This window comes from Ictidomys tridecemlineatus, chromosome 9 (assembly GCF_052094955.1).
Source record: "Ictidomys tridecemlineatus isolate mIctTri1 chromosome 9, mIctTri1.hap1, whole genome shotgun sequence".
Classification (NCBI taxonomy): domain Eukaryota; kingdom Metazoa; phylum Chordata; class Mammalia; order Rodentia; family Sciuridae; genus Ictidomys; species Ictidomys tridecemlineatus.
Window position 1 is genome coordinate 16,328,706 of NC_135485.1, and position 17,730 is coordinate 16,346,435.

Genomic DNA, 17,730 nt, shown 5'->3' on the forward strand with positions numbered 1-17,730 from the left:
CCATATTTTAAGGGAGCATTGTTTTTACACCCCATCACTGTTTGTTTTTAAAAGTTACACACTGAAAAGTGGAAGGGAAGCCCTGGATAAGATTGGAGGTTCTCAGGTAGGGTCTACCTGTGGTTTGCTGTGGCTGGGGGTTTTTTGTCGAGGAATGCCATTGTCTATTGATCTATTTCTCTCCATTTTGGGGTTCCTCCTAAAAGCATTCTTCAACTTCCAAACCAGAGATTGTCTGGAAAACAAGAAAAGAAAGGCTGTGCCACACATACATCTCCACATGGTCTCTCATTCCATGCAGCATCTCCTTAATGAAGCCTCATGTCCCGGAGGTCCACACCTCTCTGTAAAATTGCTTCATAGATTGAAGCAGCCATTCTTTGGTTGCAGAATAGGGACAGTTCCTCTACTGCTTACGGATCAAACAAGAGCTGAAATCAGGCTTAACCAGCTTTCTGGAAGACCTGTGCCCAAGTCATCCCAATTCTGTGTTTGGTAAAGCTCTACTGGTAGCTTGAAGTTGGCCACAGGGGGTGGCAGTTTACACCAGGAAAAATGAAAAACAGGGCTTTTCACTGGGGTGAGGTAGACAGGTAGACAGTGGATGGGCAGCAGTGTGGATTTCCCTGATTTATTCACATTTCAATAAATCCTCCAGTTTTCAGCACCTCCTACAATTTCACTTTTAGATTTTGTAATTCCAAAATAATAATTTCTCCTACTGGCTACTTTTTAATTTTATTTTAGTTTTTTAAATTAAAAAACATAGTTATACATGATAGCAGAATCTATTTTGCTATATTTACACCAACATGGAAAACATCTTATTTCAATTAGGATCCCAGTCTTGTGGATGTACGTGATACTGAGCGTCATTATGGTGGCGTCGTATATGTACACAGGAATGTCATGTCAGATTCATTTCCCTGTCTTTCCCATTCCCATCCCCCTCCCTTTTCTTCATTCCCCTTTGTCTTGCTTTTCTCTGTTTTGCTAAGTGTGTTACTATTTGCCCACTTGATTTCCATCTTCTCAAATTTTGTTACTATGATCTGTTTTCTCATTCTCTTTGAATTTGTCCGTGTAACCCACCATTATCTTTTGGAGTATTAGAATAAAGTATGGATTGAAGACAAAGCAAATGAGTGTTCATTTCACCATGTTTAATTTTAAGTACCTTTAAGTTTAAAAAAGTTCTCTTGGTATTCCACTATTCCTGAAAATACATAAGGGTGCTACCTCCCATTTATTTGCTCCCTTGGGTCAACTTTGCATATATTAAAAGGAGGTTTAATAGTAGCCATTTGTGAGGCTGGAGTTGTAGCTCAGTGGTTTGAGTTCTTGCCTTGCATGTGAGAGGCACTGGGTTTGATCCTCAGCACCACATAAATAAATATATAAAATGAAGATATTATCTATCTATCTATCTGTCTATCTATCTATCTATCTATCTATCGCCATTTGTGTCATAGTGCCAAACACTCTGTGGGAAAATGTAATGAAAGGAGCTTCACATGTGTCATAGAGTAAGGACTGAAATTCCTGTTTTTTATTTTTGTTTTAGTCTTTCTAATATATATATATATATACAATAGTTCTTCAGTATTTTAGAAATAAGGAAAAAAACCAAAGTCTCTTAAAGTTGAATGTAAGTTGAACTTACATATCTATGAACTGTGCATATACACATCCCAAAGAACTCAAAAAGTATTAAGACAGAATAATCTCACAATCCTTGGGTGTTTATGAAGCTAAGAGAGGTGGATGGAGCATTAGAACAGAATCCTCCTTCTGGTGTCTAATTGCAAGGTGTGCTATGTATTTCTGGCATATCCCCTCATTCCTCAAACATACACTCTTTGGGATTTCCAAAAGTAGAATATGGCAAGTTACAGAAGACTGTCACTTTCAGTCATATTCTCTGTGTAAACCAAGAAGACATTGCTGCCTCTTGCCCAGTGAGACGCTCTGCAGAGGTAGGTACACATGTGTATAACATAACACAAAAGCTTTTTATTTGTTATAAACTCCTAGATAGGCAATACTTGTTTCCCCTCTTCCATAACATGGACTTAGTTCCTTCATTTTTACTATGAAGGAAAATTAGAGAAACAAACAAACAAACAAATAAATAAAAGGCCCTCTAAATTTTTGGTAATTTCAGTTTCTTAGATCTTATCTCTCCCCAGGATGCCCAGTGATTTAATTGTAGCAGACATGTCTTGGCAGTCCTTACTGGCCAAGGTTCTGCCAGTGGCCCACTGACAGCTTTTTTCTTACTAGTTTTCTTACTAGTATTATTAGCTCCAAATGAAAGTACATTGAGATGGACCAGAATGAGTAGCCAGATTCCATTTTGAAGGACAGCTTTCAATTTCTGCAGAAGATATGAAACCTATACCTAGAAACAGAATTTGTAGAGGTCAAGGAATCCAGATCTATTCTTTCATGGCTGTTCTCCATGGGTTGAATACCAGGCCAGCAACTACTGGGTAGCACTAGCAGGAAGAGAAGGGGGTTTAGAAGAATTGGAAGCCTGCCAAAGCCTCCCCAAGAAACTTGACATATGGAAAAATCCTTGGTTAAAAGTAATAAATCTCTTATTTAACTAAGACATGCTTGGGATGGTTATTTTGGTCTGAGCAGATCTGTAAGGAGAGAAGAAAAATTAATTCACAGAACCCCAAGGGGCAGGACTAGTAATTCTCAGTGCTAAGATTAGAATCTAAGCCCTTAGCAGCCCAGCAAGAGAAGGCTTGCAGGGGTGGGGGGCTGTATGATTAGACAAAGGGCCTCCTGGCTGTGAACGGAAACATGAAGCTTATTAGAATCACAACTGACACGGTGTGCTTGGCCTTGAACAGGCTGACAATGTGTACATGTTGCGATTGCTATCATAAAAGACGCTGTCAGTGCAAAGGCTTTGTGCTGTGCCAATGAGGAAGCTGTCTTCTGCCATTTTGCTATTTGAGGGGTCCTGTTAATGGCTTCCAATCTTAATCTTTTCTTTTTCGTCTGAGCTTTTAATATATTCTCAAAAGCCAATCTTAATCGAACTTCTTAATCAGGCTAGCTTCTCTTCTTTGAAATTACTTCCCTCTGACAATATCTTAATGGTAACTAAGGCATCCATGCAGAAAATTAGAAATGCATTGCCTGCTCACCTCCCATCCTCTTCCCCCCCACAGGAAGCTGGATACGGCGAGTGGGTCATGGAGGCTGGAGCTCAAGGTTTTGAGAGAGCTGGGAATGCCTTCAAGAAGGAGGAAGCCTTATTACAACCATCACACCATAGCTGGACTCCATCTTCGCCACTTCCCTTTTCTCCCCTCCTTCTCTCCCTGCCTCCTTGCCTCCTCTTTCTCAAATATTTAATATGAAGCTGCTAAGCAAGAAGTTCTGTGCTGAGTATTAGGGGACACAGCCCCATTAGAGCATTACACAGTTCCTGTTTTAAAGAATTTTCCAGACTAGTTGCAGGGGTTACTGAGATGTAAAAACGAAAGATTCAGGATTCATAGTTAGAAAAACTATTCCAATTCTGCTTTCTTATTTCCCAGCTGAAAGCTATTGAACAAAATATATGCTCTCACTAAACCTCTGTTTTCTCATCTATAAGATGGGGTTAATAACGATTCCTTTCTCATATGGTTGTTGTTGGATGATTAAATGATACAGAACAGATTCTGATACATATTAAGCACCTGAACACATTGGCAAGTTTTGGAAGGGATACTTTAAAATGAAAATTTTTTTTTTTTTTAATATTTATTTATTTATCTTTAGTTTTAGGTGGATACATTAGTTTTGTTTTTATGTGGTGCCGAGGATTGAACCCAGTGCCTCATGCATGCCAGGCGTGCACTCTACCACTGAGCCACCACTCCAGCCCCTGAAATGAAAATTTTTTAAATAGTCAATATAAAATCAGCATCACACCAGGGAAAAATCATGAAATGACTGCACAGAATCAGTTGAGACAATTTTAAGGAAGGCATAGAGCTGCATAAATCATAAGGAACGACCAACTTGACAGTTTATAAAATATAAAACTAAATGAAGTATGTTAAAGGCTCTTCCCATGAGAGTCAAAAACAATAACCCGGTGCTTCATCTCCTTATTGTTGACACCACACCTCAGTGTCACCTTCGGTGCTGCCACGTTTGAAGTGAGTGAAAGACAAGAGTCCAAGATAAAGCAGATGCTGGAAAAGACACAGGAACCTCCAGGAAGTGAAACGTCTCGGAAAGGTGATGCTGTTAGGCTGTCAGGGGCATACAGGAGATAAGAAGGAAGCAGTCAGAGATGGCCCACTGGAAGTGCCCTTTCTGCAAAACGGGGTGTTGAAACTGTGTACATGGTCTTGCAATGTCCAGAGCACCCAGGAATGAGAAGATTTAGGCCACCAATGAAAAGCCATGGCTCAGAATACACCATGCTTTCAGCCTTAAGCCAGGAACTCATGGGCTCTGATTCTACTTTCCAGCTCCCCTTTCTTCTGTATTTAATGAAAATGTATTTTCTCTGCATAGTATGTGCTCTTGAAGCAAGGGAACCTATGCTTCATATTTTTCTTTTATTATCTCTTCACAGAACCTCACAAGGTGCTGAGCACTGTAAGAGATCTAGAAGGATTAAGAGCAGAGTTCACCCCAAGCTCCTGTTTTATTAATGTCAAACATTAGGTCCTCAGCTAATGTCTGTTGGTTGATTATAGGAATTGAGAAGGGTATTTAAGAAAGGAAGTCTTTAGAAAAATGTAAGATCCAACATTCTTTGGTTTGAGCCACAGAATCTGATGATAGATCATTTGGCCTCTTCTTCTGTAGGTTATCTCATTGCACAAAAATAAACTTTAACTATTGGCTTACATTTATTTCCCAGGGCACTTACACAGAAAGAAGAAATCTATTTTATCTGGATCCTGGGCTGCAATTCACATGGATTTGGGAGTAGTGGTGAAATGAAATTTCATCATTACATTAGTGACGAAATTTGATATATAAATGTATGTATATATATAATATATACATACACACACATTTATAATGATTATATCATCAGACACCATTCTAAACAATCCCTGTAAATGAAATAATTTAATTATAGCAACTCTCTGAAGTAAGTACTTATTTAATGAATAAGGAGATGGATGTATAGTTTGTCCCCACATACTCATAGCTCTCAAAGGATGTGCACTCCTGGAGTTTACTGTTTTCTTTAAGGACAAGAGTCTTTGGGAGTCTTGATTATTAAAAACAAAACAAAACAAAACAAAACAACAACAACAAAAACCCCACAAAACTTTATAGAATAAATAAAATAAAAAAATATTTTTAGAATAAATTTAGCACAGTTAATTGGAGTAAAGTATTCAAAAATCAAGCAGCACTCCGAACCAGAAGAGGTTGAGAGCTTGGTTCTAGCAGCGTGAGCAGTGCGATTTTACAGGTTGCCCATGGAAGCAAAGCAAATATAATATAATATAAGCAAAGACATTACCTGATTGGCCACAGTGCTCTCTGGGCACTCAGTGTCTTCTTTATCAGCCACTGTTTGTTCAGAAAAAAATCTGAATTTTTTCTGAATGAAAAATGGGGCCTTTATTATTATTATTTGGCCTAATGAAAGGGCAGACATTACCCGATTGGCTACAGCCAAGCATCTGCCTTATTTGAATATGATCTTGTGAAAAGTCCCTAGTTAGAGTTAGTGATAGGTTTCTGATTGGCTAAGTACTGAATGGATTAAATTGGGTTTTGATTTGTTACTAGGACCCCAAGGCTCTGGAGTTGTTGCAGTTCAATGACCTCTCAATTATTTTAGCAGTTAACATATGGAAAAAAGAGGACAGTTTCAAGACAACAGGACTATTTCTGGGCTTGACTATTTGTGACAATGGCTTAGAATAGCAATCACCATGCAAATTTACACAGGATTTATTTGAAAGTCATAATTCAGAGTTACAGGTTTCCTGGTGGTTGTCAAGATAATATTTGTAGCATTTTCATCCTTTTATGAGGACTCTCCATCTGACCCAGAGTTGGGTATGCTCAGAAAAAGTATAAGGCAGTTATTCTAGGACAGCCTCCCATGGCTGTTAGCTACTGTCAGCAAGTGTCTCCAGTTCCTCATGCACAAGCACCGTAAGCAGCAACAATCCCTAAGAAACTTTCTGGACATAAATGAGAATAGCCAGTCTCCATTACTTTGCTTTTTCTTCACATCATGACTTCAGAAGCTGCTATCCCCACTGACACATCACTTACCAGGGGTATCAGATCCAGCTTGCTGAGACGTCTTCCTGGGGTGATTATTCACCATGAACAGGTCACAGGGCATGAGGTCTCAGGGTCTGGGCTTGTCCATTTGCTGACTGAATACTCTTGAGCCACAAGTGAATGACTGTCTACTGAAGTCAGGATTTAAAGTGATAAGTGGAAGCATCAGGCTGAGAAAGAGAATGGCCAAGACGATTCATGAAAAGCAGACTTATACAATTGTTGCAGAACTGGAGAAGCATGAGGACCACAGTGGCTTGCTTGCTGTCTCTCCTTCCCTCCTGCCCTCCCTTCCTTCTTTTCCTCCAATGCTTCCTTCCCACCTTCCCTGCCTTATTCAGTGACAATCACAAGGATGCAAGGGCAGGTTCTTTGTTATGTCATAGAGTGTCCTGAGTGTCCTCCAAAGTCTCATGTATCAAAGGCATGGTGCTGCTGAGGTGGTAGAACCTTGAGGAGGTAAAGCCTAGTGGAAGGGATTTAGGTCCCTGGGGCATGCTCTTGAAGAGGGCATTGAGGCTATAGCCCCTTCCTGTCTCTACTCTTTGCTTTCTGGCCACTGTGAGTGGCCATGATATATTATGTCATTAGAGGCCCACATTGATATGGCTAAGCACCATGGGCTGAAACCTCTGAAACCATGAGCCCAAGTAGAGTTTTCATCCTTATAATTTGATTATTTCAGCTATTTTGTCACCACCACAGAAAGCTGACTAAAATATCAAGATAGTAAAAAAGGACCCAAGTACTCAAGGCGATTAATATTTACCTATGGAAAGAAATCACAAGCTTCTGTTATACAAAAGGAAGCCCTCTTAGGAGTTAAGCTTTTAAAATAAAGGTGTCAATAATCCAGAAACTCAAAAGTCAACAATGATTTCTGCTACTGGGCTGTCCGGAGAAGGGGAGGATGGAACTCCTGGATCTCTGTCTCCAGTGACTCTGACACAGTGAAAGTACCACTTTTCCCACAGGACAAATCACTTCTTTCACCTGTCGACGCGAATATAATATAATATAAGCAAAGACATTACCTGATTGGCCACGGTGCTCTCTGGGCACTCAGTATCTTCTTTATCAGCCACTGTTTGTTCAGAAAAAATCTGAATTTTTTCTGAATGAAAAATGGTGCCATTATTATTATTATTATTATTATTATTATTATTATTAGGCTTAATGAAACAGCAGACTGAGCAAATAGCAAAGAACCAAAATCTCTATACTCTTCACACATTGTAGATTGGACTTGAGTGTTCAGTAGTTTAAGAGAGATGTGACCTGGGGCAAAGCCAATGTGTTTTATTGTTGAATAGATCCCTATTTCACTCCTTTCCAGTTGGAATCAAGGAAGTTGCCTAACCCTGATGACCCTCCATTTCTAAATCTTTGAAGAGTCTAAGACTTCCTGGCTTCAGGGCTGTAGTGAGGAGGGGGAAAGGTAGTCTGGCCAAGTGGTCAGTTGCAGCCTGCTCTCTGCTCGGTTCCCTTGCCTTCCCCATAAACCCCTAGTCTCACTACGGAGACCTTAGCGCAAATGGACCTGGGTGAGCCTGTCCTAGGCCTGAGCTGTGTGAACTCATGAGATGTGTGCTGTCAACAGTACGGAAAGAAGGATGTTTTGGCATGACATATCTCTACGTTATCTTTAGTTTATCTGTGAATTAGGTGTTTGTGAAGAGAAAGAAGATAAGCAAGTGGTTGGTCAGTTGCTGATTTGGAAAACCTGCCCTGCTCTCTTACCCAGACCTGTCCTTGTGGGCAGGACGGCAGAATCCGGCTGAGTTTGGGAATGTAGGAGGGGCCAAGCTGAAGTGGGGAACTCAGTGCTCCAGATGAGCCATCTGACTTAGAGAAGTGAGCCTTTCCCTGCCCGTTGTTGGGGCTCAGACTCCAAAGTGTGGCACCCCGGTGTGCTAGGGACTCTGGACTAGAGGAGACTGGATAGGCTCAGAAGGACCGTCTTTCTGGCCTTCTCTCGTTTTCCTGTCTCTGCTCCCCTTTAGTTTTCCCCACCAATGAGACACAGAGAAACCAGAATTCCTCTCCCCAAGGACAGATCCTAGACTCTACAACTGCTCTTCTCCAAGAAAGCCCTAAACTCAGGAAGGACATTCTCTCCCTTGAAGACCTCATTCCAGAGGGTTCCTGCACTAGACATAGGAGAAAGGAATGCTCACAGAAGCCAGGAAGAATCTCAAAGTCAGACCCTCCTGGGGACCCCTTAGTCTTATCCACATAACAAAACCCAAGTAGATTCTTGTCTACTTTTTATAGGGTCATTCAATTTTTTTTTTTTTTTTTTTTTTACATATAGTTCTGATTCAACAAAACTGAGTGCTGGAATTCTGGTTATATGTTGACCCTGGCAAGAGATGTTTGCCCAAATATGCTGATCATTTGAAATATTCCTCTTGGTTTGGAGACCCAGTTCACATTTTTCTAGTCAGTGTGCTACCAATTCTTCTTGGGCGTTCCAGAGCATCCCGAGTTTCTTTCATTCTCTTGGTTATTAATCCCAGTGCCAAGTATATATCAACACATATTTCCAGATTTATTTCTCTCTTTGCCATTTTTACTTCCATACCAGGGAGAGAAGGAAAGAGTAAAGGGAGCCATTTTTATTATTAAGAGGCATAAAGTGAAGAAACTTTGGCCAGGGATGTAAATTTTGTGATCCTTTTGGTTACCGTCGGGTATATATGAGAAAGTGGAACGACCGACTGATGATTATTATGTGCCTGTGCAAAGGAACATAAAATTCTCTGATGTCCTCGCAAGTCAAAATAGCAAAGAAAATTTTGGCAATCTCTCTTGGTATAAGGGCTGTAAGGTGGGAATGTGCTCTGCCTTCTAGAATAATAATGGACTGTACGTTCAGATGGAATGAGAAGAAAGACGGGGCTTGGAATGGGAAACCTGGACTTGAGTTCTGGCATTGCTGATGGGTCACAAAGCTTCTCCAGGCAATTCTCCACCTCTCTGTTTTTTTTTTTCCTTCATAAATGTTGCGCCTTATTAAATGACTTCTAGCATTATTTTCCTCTCAAAAGACTCTCTGACCCTTGCTGAGGATTCCTCTCAGAACTTCATGAATACAGCCTTTTAGCGCTATGTTTTATGATTCTGAGTGAAGGTCTAATTTCCACTTGACCACTGCAGAACAGGAGCGAGGTCTGGAAGGGACAGTGGGTAGTTAACTATTATGCCACCCGGCACAAAGAGCAGCTGTACTACCAACGTATCTGCCTCCTGAAAAACTCAGATGTGCTCAAGTGGACAGAGAAAGATCAAATAGCAGAAGGGCAAGGACCTCGGGAATCTCAGCTTTATTTAGCCCAAAAGGATTGGCAGCCAGTTGTGACCTTATTACTCAAAGCGTCTCTGCTGCCATTCAAAACAGTTGTTGCAAATGCTCAAGCAGGAACAGTGGGTCTGTGTGGCTCTGGTTTTTTTTTTTTTCCTCTTTCCTAGTTGGGTGGAGAGGAATGTACACAAAACCTGCTTTGAAGAATATTAGTGGTTGGAGTCAGTGTCTGTTGATGGTCTGCAGGATTTATATACTCCTCATGTGGTCTCATTTTAAGAAAAATGCTTTTCCCCTTCTGATACATTATGTCTACTTACCACAGAACATTTGTAAAAACGCAAACATAAATGAAGATAAATATCATCATAACCTCAACACCAAGACAGCCACATTTTCAAAATACATCTTGTAAGAAATCTGTATGCAAGAAGCAGAAGGAGGGTGGGGTGGGCTGTAGGAGACACACAACACAGGGAGACAAAGACCTGGAGAAGTTACCTCTGCTACATCCACAGATTCTTTATGTCACACCCAGCTAGCTCAGGGGCTCTGCTAAGCATCTCAGAAGAGCGAAAGCATTGTTGACATTCAAAAGCTAAACTGTGGACTTGGGATAAGGCGATTTTGTTCTCTGAGGGAAGAAAAGAATCACAGTGCACACCAGGAAAATAATTTTGGAAACACAGTTAATTGTGAAGGTGAGGCCGAGCCAACTCATGGCTAAAGATACAAAGGAAACATTGTTCATTTCCCATAAATGATTTCCCATATGTAAAGTGGGGCCAATCCTAGCAGGTGACTTCAGAGATGTGGAAACATTTAACCACATAGGAATAAATCTTGCAAACATATTTGAAAAAATGCAAAGTGTAACCTTTAAAATAAAAATCCGTGGCTGTCACATTTAGAGACTGAAAGCTCAAAAAGCAGGGCTTGTTTATAACAACCACAAAGGCTGGGGAACCTGTGGTTTTATTGGATTTCTCATCCCAAGAAAATATTTACACTTGGAGGAGATGATGAATTTTTAACTATAAAAGCCATACGTCGCATATTTGTGGAAAACATTGCAAATAAAAATGTTATTTCTCCTTAGTCTGACAAAATTGACAGTTCTGCTTCAGGCATCAAAAAAAAAAAATAGGTAATCACGGTTTTTCAAAAATGTTCATGAAGCTTTTCATTCTTAATGGGCCTATATATGGATGGTTGCCATAAATGAAAATGATCTTTGGTGAGTGTCCTGATTTTTACTGACAAAATTATAGGCACTGAAGTGTTTGGAAGGTTCCATCTAAACAGAGGAAGAGAAAAGAGAAACACAGGAGAGAGTGAGAAAAAACATTAGCATAGACATAATTCAATAGGCTGCGGGCAAAATGGGATGAATTTGCACTGTAGAAAAATAAAGACTTAATTTCGAGGAGTTTAACAATGCTTGCCTTTTAATCATCAACAACCTAATTATTAAAAAAGTTACAATTATTGATTTAGGGATGAATTTGTTTGTGACAGGAAAAATCTGAAAAAAGCCAATATTAGGTTTATGCATTAGCCATTATGCCAAAAAGTAAAGTCCTTATTTTTAGCTGAAGGCTTGAGGCTTCTAAATAACAGAAGCAGAAATAACACAAAAGCTGCATGCATCCGGGGAATGCGATCCAGAAATGGATGTGGCAACACAGACTGGTATTTTGTGTTTCCAAAAGTAATATCTGAATGCACTAAAATAGAAGGTTCCAGATTTTGCCCTTAATATCCTCTCTCTTCTCTCATTTCCAGAGCTTCTGATTGTCTCTCTAAAGAATAGAAGAACTCCAAGACAAAACCACATAAAGAACTTCTCAACTCTTCTATAGGACTAAAACTTAGTTGCAGCAGGTGCTGTGGAGGAAGGGAGTGGATTTGTTATCCCGGGAGAGGATTCCTGATGAATCCAGGATGAGTTCTGTCCCTTCCTCTCTTGCTCTCCTCCTCTTTCCCTCACTTCACTTTCTGCCATGGGAGAATGCAGCACCAAGGCCCTTGCCAGAAGCCAGCACCATACGCTCAGATTTCCCAACGTCCAGAACCATGAGCCAAATAGATTTCTATTGTTTATAAATTTCCCAGTCTCGGGTATTGTGTTATAGCAGCAGAAAACACACTAAGACATTTACCTTCCTGGAATTCTGGCTAGGCCTGAGAATTAAAGGTACATGAAATAGATTTAGTAAAAGAAAACATACAGATTTGTACATGTACATAGAGGTCCATCTAGGAAAACCAAAACCCAGAAAAATGGCAAAACTCAAGTGCTTATTATATAGTAAATTGAATAGAAAGAGAGGATTGTGGAAAAGTCACTTAAATGTGTGGGGAGTAATTTAAAAGAAGAAAAGAGCTGTTTTAATGAGGTCTATCTGTAAGATTTTTTTCACCCTCAACTCCCAATCTCCTGTGACAAGAATTTTCTTCTTTCCTGGTATAAGAAGGGTCTTTTTAAAGCGAGTTTTCTCCTCTCTGAATGACTGCACCTCTCCTGGTGCAGGGAGGGCAGACCAGTCCTTTTGTTTTTTGATGTTAAAAAACATCAGAGGATGGTGGCTTCATTTTTTTTAAAAAGCGCCTTGGCGCAAAATGATTCTTATGACACAGTGGCATGTTTTGAAGGTGGCATCCTCTGCCACCCTTTACTAGTAGCAAGCTTTCAGTGGCTTTTTATTAAGAAATGATGCAGTTCAGGACACACTTTCTGGAAACAAGACTTTTTGACATTTGGCAAAACAGCAGAGGCAGGAAGGTTTCCTGTACCTTCCCTTCACTCTTCTCCCTTGACATATGTCATGAAACCTAGGGAGAGCTCCCTGACCTTCTTCCCTTCTCTCCAGAGCTGGCGCTTGAGGATGCCTTCCCTAAGCCCAAAAGAAATAAATGGGTCTTATTTCTGAAGATAAAGGAACACACACACACACAAAAATTCAAGCAATCAAGACCTGTAAGTCCCCCCGGTTTCTTACCATCCAATCACGCCTGGGCCAGCTAGTCTTTTGGAGACGTGATAGTCCAAGGAAAAAAAGACCTGCGTAACCCAGCCGTGGCTGTTGTCAATGAGGTGCCCACTGTAGGCCTGGCATTATTCTCAGTGCTTTGTGCATATTGTCATCTAGGGCTGATGGTTGCTATTTTACAGATGGGAACACCTTCTTCCTTTGGAGCTGCCAAGAAATATGTCCAAGCTTATGTGCCTAGGAAGCAGCCAAGCAAATGCCCCATGTTGGGCCTGTCAGTTGATATCTAGCCGCGGCCTCCGCCCCTGGCTATTTCAGAAAAGAGGTGTCACCTGTATCTTGAATATAGCTTCTCAGTATTCTAATTCCATTCCCAATAAAAACGACCAGAGGCAGAGCTAGTCAACACCTTCCCTACGATGAGAGTGCACATTAAGATAGATGGAAAAGAGATTGTGGTTTTAAAGGGGGAGGATGGTGGCCTCAGTGCTTCACACAGTTCAGACACGTGGATGGCACCTTTTCAATCCTGCATAGTTTTGAAATATCTGTTGCCACTGCTTTACTCCGACTTATATCTATGTCTATATGTATATCTATGTATCTACATATCCATATACTTATATAGATACATTTACTTAAAATGTATTGGCTAAGAAAGTCTATATCATGGTGGTGAATGGAAAACTAGTATCATTTGTTGTAAGTGAAAGGTACTCAGAGGAAGCAGACAATGTCAGCAGGGCCAAGTCATTACAGTTTAGCTCCCTCCTTTCCATGGCTCCCTCTTTTCTTGGAATTTCCTCTTCAGTTTCCAATGCCCTTTCTTCCTTCAAAGTCCTTCTTCTCTTTCAGGCCAGTGGGACAGAGCCTTTCTGTGGGGAGGCTATCGGGAGTGTTCTCAGGCTGAACTCCTTGACAAATGGGTCTCGGCCTAGCTCACATTCCTTCTTCCCTGGTTTGAAACATCTCCAGTTTCCATCCCTTTTTGCATGATCTTTAGGTCCTTCAAAGTTATGTTTGCTGTTTATAGTTGAAAATTGAATTTGGAAAAAAGGGTAAATCTGTCATTAATAAGCTACTCTGGCATTATCAGAAGACTTAAATTCTGTTTTTTTTCCCTAGTTGAGATTCTATTTCTGCATTTTCATTTGAGTGTGTGATGTGGGATAGTCACATGAAGTGAATATCACAAAACAAAAATTTCAGGACCATCTTCATTTGTCGTAAATTCCCTCCTAATGATTTTGACTGCCACTGCATATTTAATGGGTTCTTCTTGATTTCAGGAAGAATATTAATACATTGTTCACCCTATGTGAATTTTGATTATTGTAAATACAAGAAGTCATTGCTCAGAATGTAATCACATAAAACTCACGTGTGGGATGAGAACATAATAATCTTTCATAGTTACTTAAAGTGGACAGATTAAATTATAGCTCTAAATGTTATTAATAGAAATGTCCCATTGAGGGCTGGTGCTGTGCCACCAGTTTAATGCAGGGTCCCCAGTGAAGGGGATGTGCGTACTTACCAATGGAAGATGGGAGAGAGGCTTCTAGGCTGAGCATTACCCTATGCAGCAATCTTTTCATCAGCTGTGCTAAGACAGAAAGGTGTCAAGTAAGCGTGTGTGTATGTGTGTGTGTGTGTGTGTATGTGTACACGTGTGTGTGTGTGTGTGTGTGTGTGTGTGTGTGTGTGTGTGTGAATACACATGTGCTAAGGATCAAAACCAGGACCTCACCCATACTGAACATGCTCTCTGCTCTGGAGCTACATCCCCAGCCCAAGCTTCAACTTTTCTGATGGAGTCCTCTAAGTAGCATCCTTGCCTGCTTTCTGCACCAAATCCCTAAATTAACTCCATCCAGGGCTCTCAAATGACTTCTTTCTCCATTGAGGACCTGATGGGCACAGAAGAAGAGCACAACCCTCCATGGATTTTAGAATACTCTTCCTCATTCCTTTTCCATCTCTTCTCCTCACTCTGGAACCTATAAGATAGTATGATGAGAAATGGCCAACAATACTTAAGAACCTAAGTGAGGCTCTCCTGGCTCTTAGATTCTTCCTATAGTAATCTGGCAGAAAACATGGTATGCAATTAAAACAAAATTAGTGTATTAGTCTGTTTTCTGGTGCTATAAAAACCTGAGTCCGGATAGCATATAAAGAAAAGAGACTTATTTAGCTTACAGTTGGTGAAGCTGGAAGTCTGAGATCAGACATGCCTATTGGTTCCATCTTTGGCAAGAGTTTAATGGTGGATGGCATTACAATGGTGGGAGGTCGTACATGTTGCAACAGGAAACCAGAGAGATTTAGCAGCAAGGCTTGCTTGTTGTACAACTCACTGTTATGGGAACTAACCGGGTCTCTCAAGAACTACACTAATGCCTTCTAAGTGTGGTCATTGTGGTGATGATTTTAGGAAAAAAAAATCCAGAAAACCAACTGAACCTTTAAGTTTTAGCCTGACTGATTAAAGCAACCCCTATACAGAGAGAAGTTATAACTTGAGAAGGCAGACAACAAATTAAAAACAAAAACGATTTCAGCATTGTGCTAAGGAGGCACACAATCACTAGTGGGAGCATGCAGCAAGAGGTCCTGACCTACCCCTGGAATGCATCCTTAAAAAAGTAAACTTCAGTTGGTTAGTAGGAGGTAAGTAAAAGCCAGGATAAGGGATAAACAAGCTGTAGGTGGAGGAGTTATGAAGAATCAGTGCCAGACAATACATTATAGAAGCAGCCTAGATGCTCATCAAGAATGGATAAAGAAAATGGAGTATCTCTACACAGTGGAGTGTTATTCAGCCAAAAGAACAAATTCATGCCATTTGTTGGAAAAAGGATGAAACCGGATAACATCATTTTAAACAACATAATCCAGACTCAAAATGACAAATATTGCATGTTTTTTCCTATATGTAGAATCTAGAGAAAAGAAAAAAAAGAGGAAAAGATGACATGAAAGTGGTAGAAAAACCATCAGGAAAGGGGAAGAGGAAGGGATAAAAAGAGATGGAGGAGGAGAGAGAGCAAGGCAGAGTAGGGAATGTGGACACAGTCGAAGCACATCACATGCACATATGGAAATTTCACAATGAATCCCATTACTTTGTACGATTATTATGCACTCATAGTCATGACAGAAATAATAAAAATTTTGGGAAAAATCTACTGAGAAACAGCATAGTAGATTTGAAAAGAGCATGTAGATTTGAAAAGCTGGAAAAAGTTAAAGAAGTTAATGAGAAGAGCCCTGGTGTGAGTGTGGATGGAGGATTTGGGAATCAGGGCAGGCTTTGAGGATATTAAGAAGTTTGAACCAGCTGGGAGTGGTGGCACACACCTGTCCTCCCAGAGAACTGGGAGACTGAGGGAGAACAGTAAGTTCAGGGTCAGCGTATGCAACTTAGGGAGGCCCTAAGCAAGTTAGTGAGACCCTGTCTCAAAGTAAAAGATCAAAAAAAGGTCTGGGCACGTGGCTCAGTGGTAATATGCCCCTGAGTTCAATCCCAGTACTAAAGAAGGAGAGGAAGAAGGAAGAGGAGGAGGAGGAGGAGAAGGAGAAGGAGAAGGAGAAGGAGGAGGAGGAAAAGCAGCAGCAGCAGTTTCTTGGACTTTTTGTGTGGGGACAAAGAATAGTTTAGGCAGGTGCTACTCAGGTGACAGCAGAGTATGTTGTATGGGACAAAAGTAGGAGTGGGGAGTTCATCTGGAGCTTTGTGGGGAGGAAAAGAATTTCTATGGATTTTGAGTAGAGAAGAGGCCCCTGGGAACGAAGTCATACTGACATCTGTAAGACATCTAGAAATTGCAGTCACTAGGGTTTGGAGGTGAGCTGCCTGGCACAGGAGAAGGAGGTGGGAGAAGGGTCTGGAATAGTCTCCCTGGTACATGGAGTCTTTAATTATGACCCAAGAGAGAAAGGTCAAGGCAGGTTTTCCTTCACTTTCATAAGCTGAAGCTTCCTTTCAAATCTATTTGATCTAAAACAAATGAATTTATTTTCAGCGAAATTCTTCTTCTTGACTCTTGGGGTTTTGTGCTATATTCAGCTGGATTCTTGCTCTTAGGCTTCCTCTCCAGGTTGCCCGTTTCCTGCACATCACTTTATTTACTAGGGGAAGAAAATGCTTTTGAAGTTCCAAACCCAGTCCCTAAGTGCACACCGCCAATGCGCAAACACGTGTGGATTTAGGTGGATTAGCTACAGCTTACTCCCAGGCATATGGCACACCTGTGTGCTGCCACAACAGTTTAGAAATAAAACCAGTTTGTTGTCTCTAGCGAAGCCTTTGAACTTGAGCACTCTCTTTCCGGCATTTGACACCAGGGCTGGGACTGAGAGCCAGGGCCTCCTTAAGTTTCTTCTCCCTGGAGGCGCTTACTTGCCTTGCCCTGATCACAGCACAGTTGGACATTGATTGGTTCACATGTTGTGTAGGAAGAGGAGTGGAGCTACATTGTACTTGGAGTATTGTTTTTAGGAGGAAGATGGCTCTGAATCACACCCATGAGGAGGAGGAGTCCCTGACAGCTGCATTGTGAGTAACATCCTGAGAAGTCCTGCTGCCCCAACTGACACCACAGCTGCGGGGTGCTTGGGAGCCTCCTGAAAGGCATTCCAAGGGCTCTGCCTCTGCTCCTGGCCTTTCATCCTCAGAGCTCTGAGCTCCACACTTGCGCTTGGAGTGGTATTAAGTGGTTTTCATGATTATTTGTATGCCATTGTTAGTAACAGCCTGTCAACACCTTGAAAGGCAGAGCATTTTTTTTGTTTGTTTAGAAAATTGCTCAATAGTAAATCTTTAATTAGATAGCAATATGGCTTTTATTTTTTGAATTGTGGAGCGAGGCACTGCTGTTGTTTTGTATTTCTTTCATGCTAAATCTTATGGGGGTGTGCAGCCTTCAATAAAGCCACTGAATCTCACTTGAGTCTTCCATTAATTATCTCACGTATATCTTTGTTTCCATGCTGGTGATCTGTGCTGTCATTCAAGGCAGCTTGAGAAACAATCTGGTAAAAGTTTGAAGTTCTTCATTTGGAGGGAATTCATGGTACCTGGAGATGCATGCACCATATGCGCATCCAAGCACATACACACACATCGGCTTTCACATTTCTGTACTC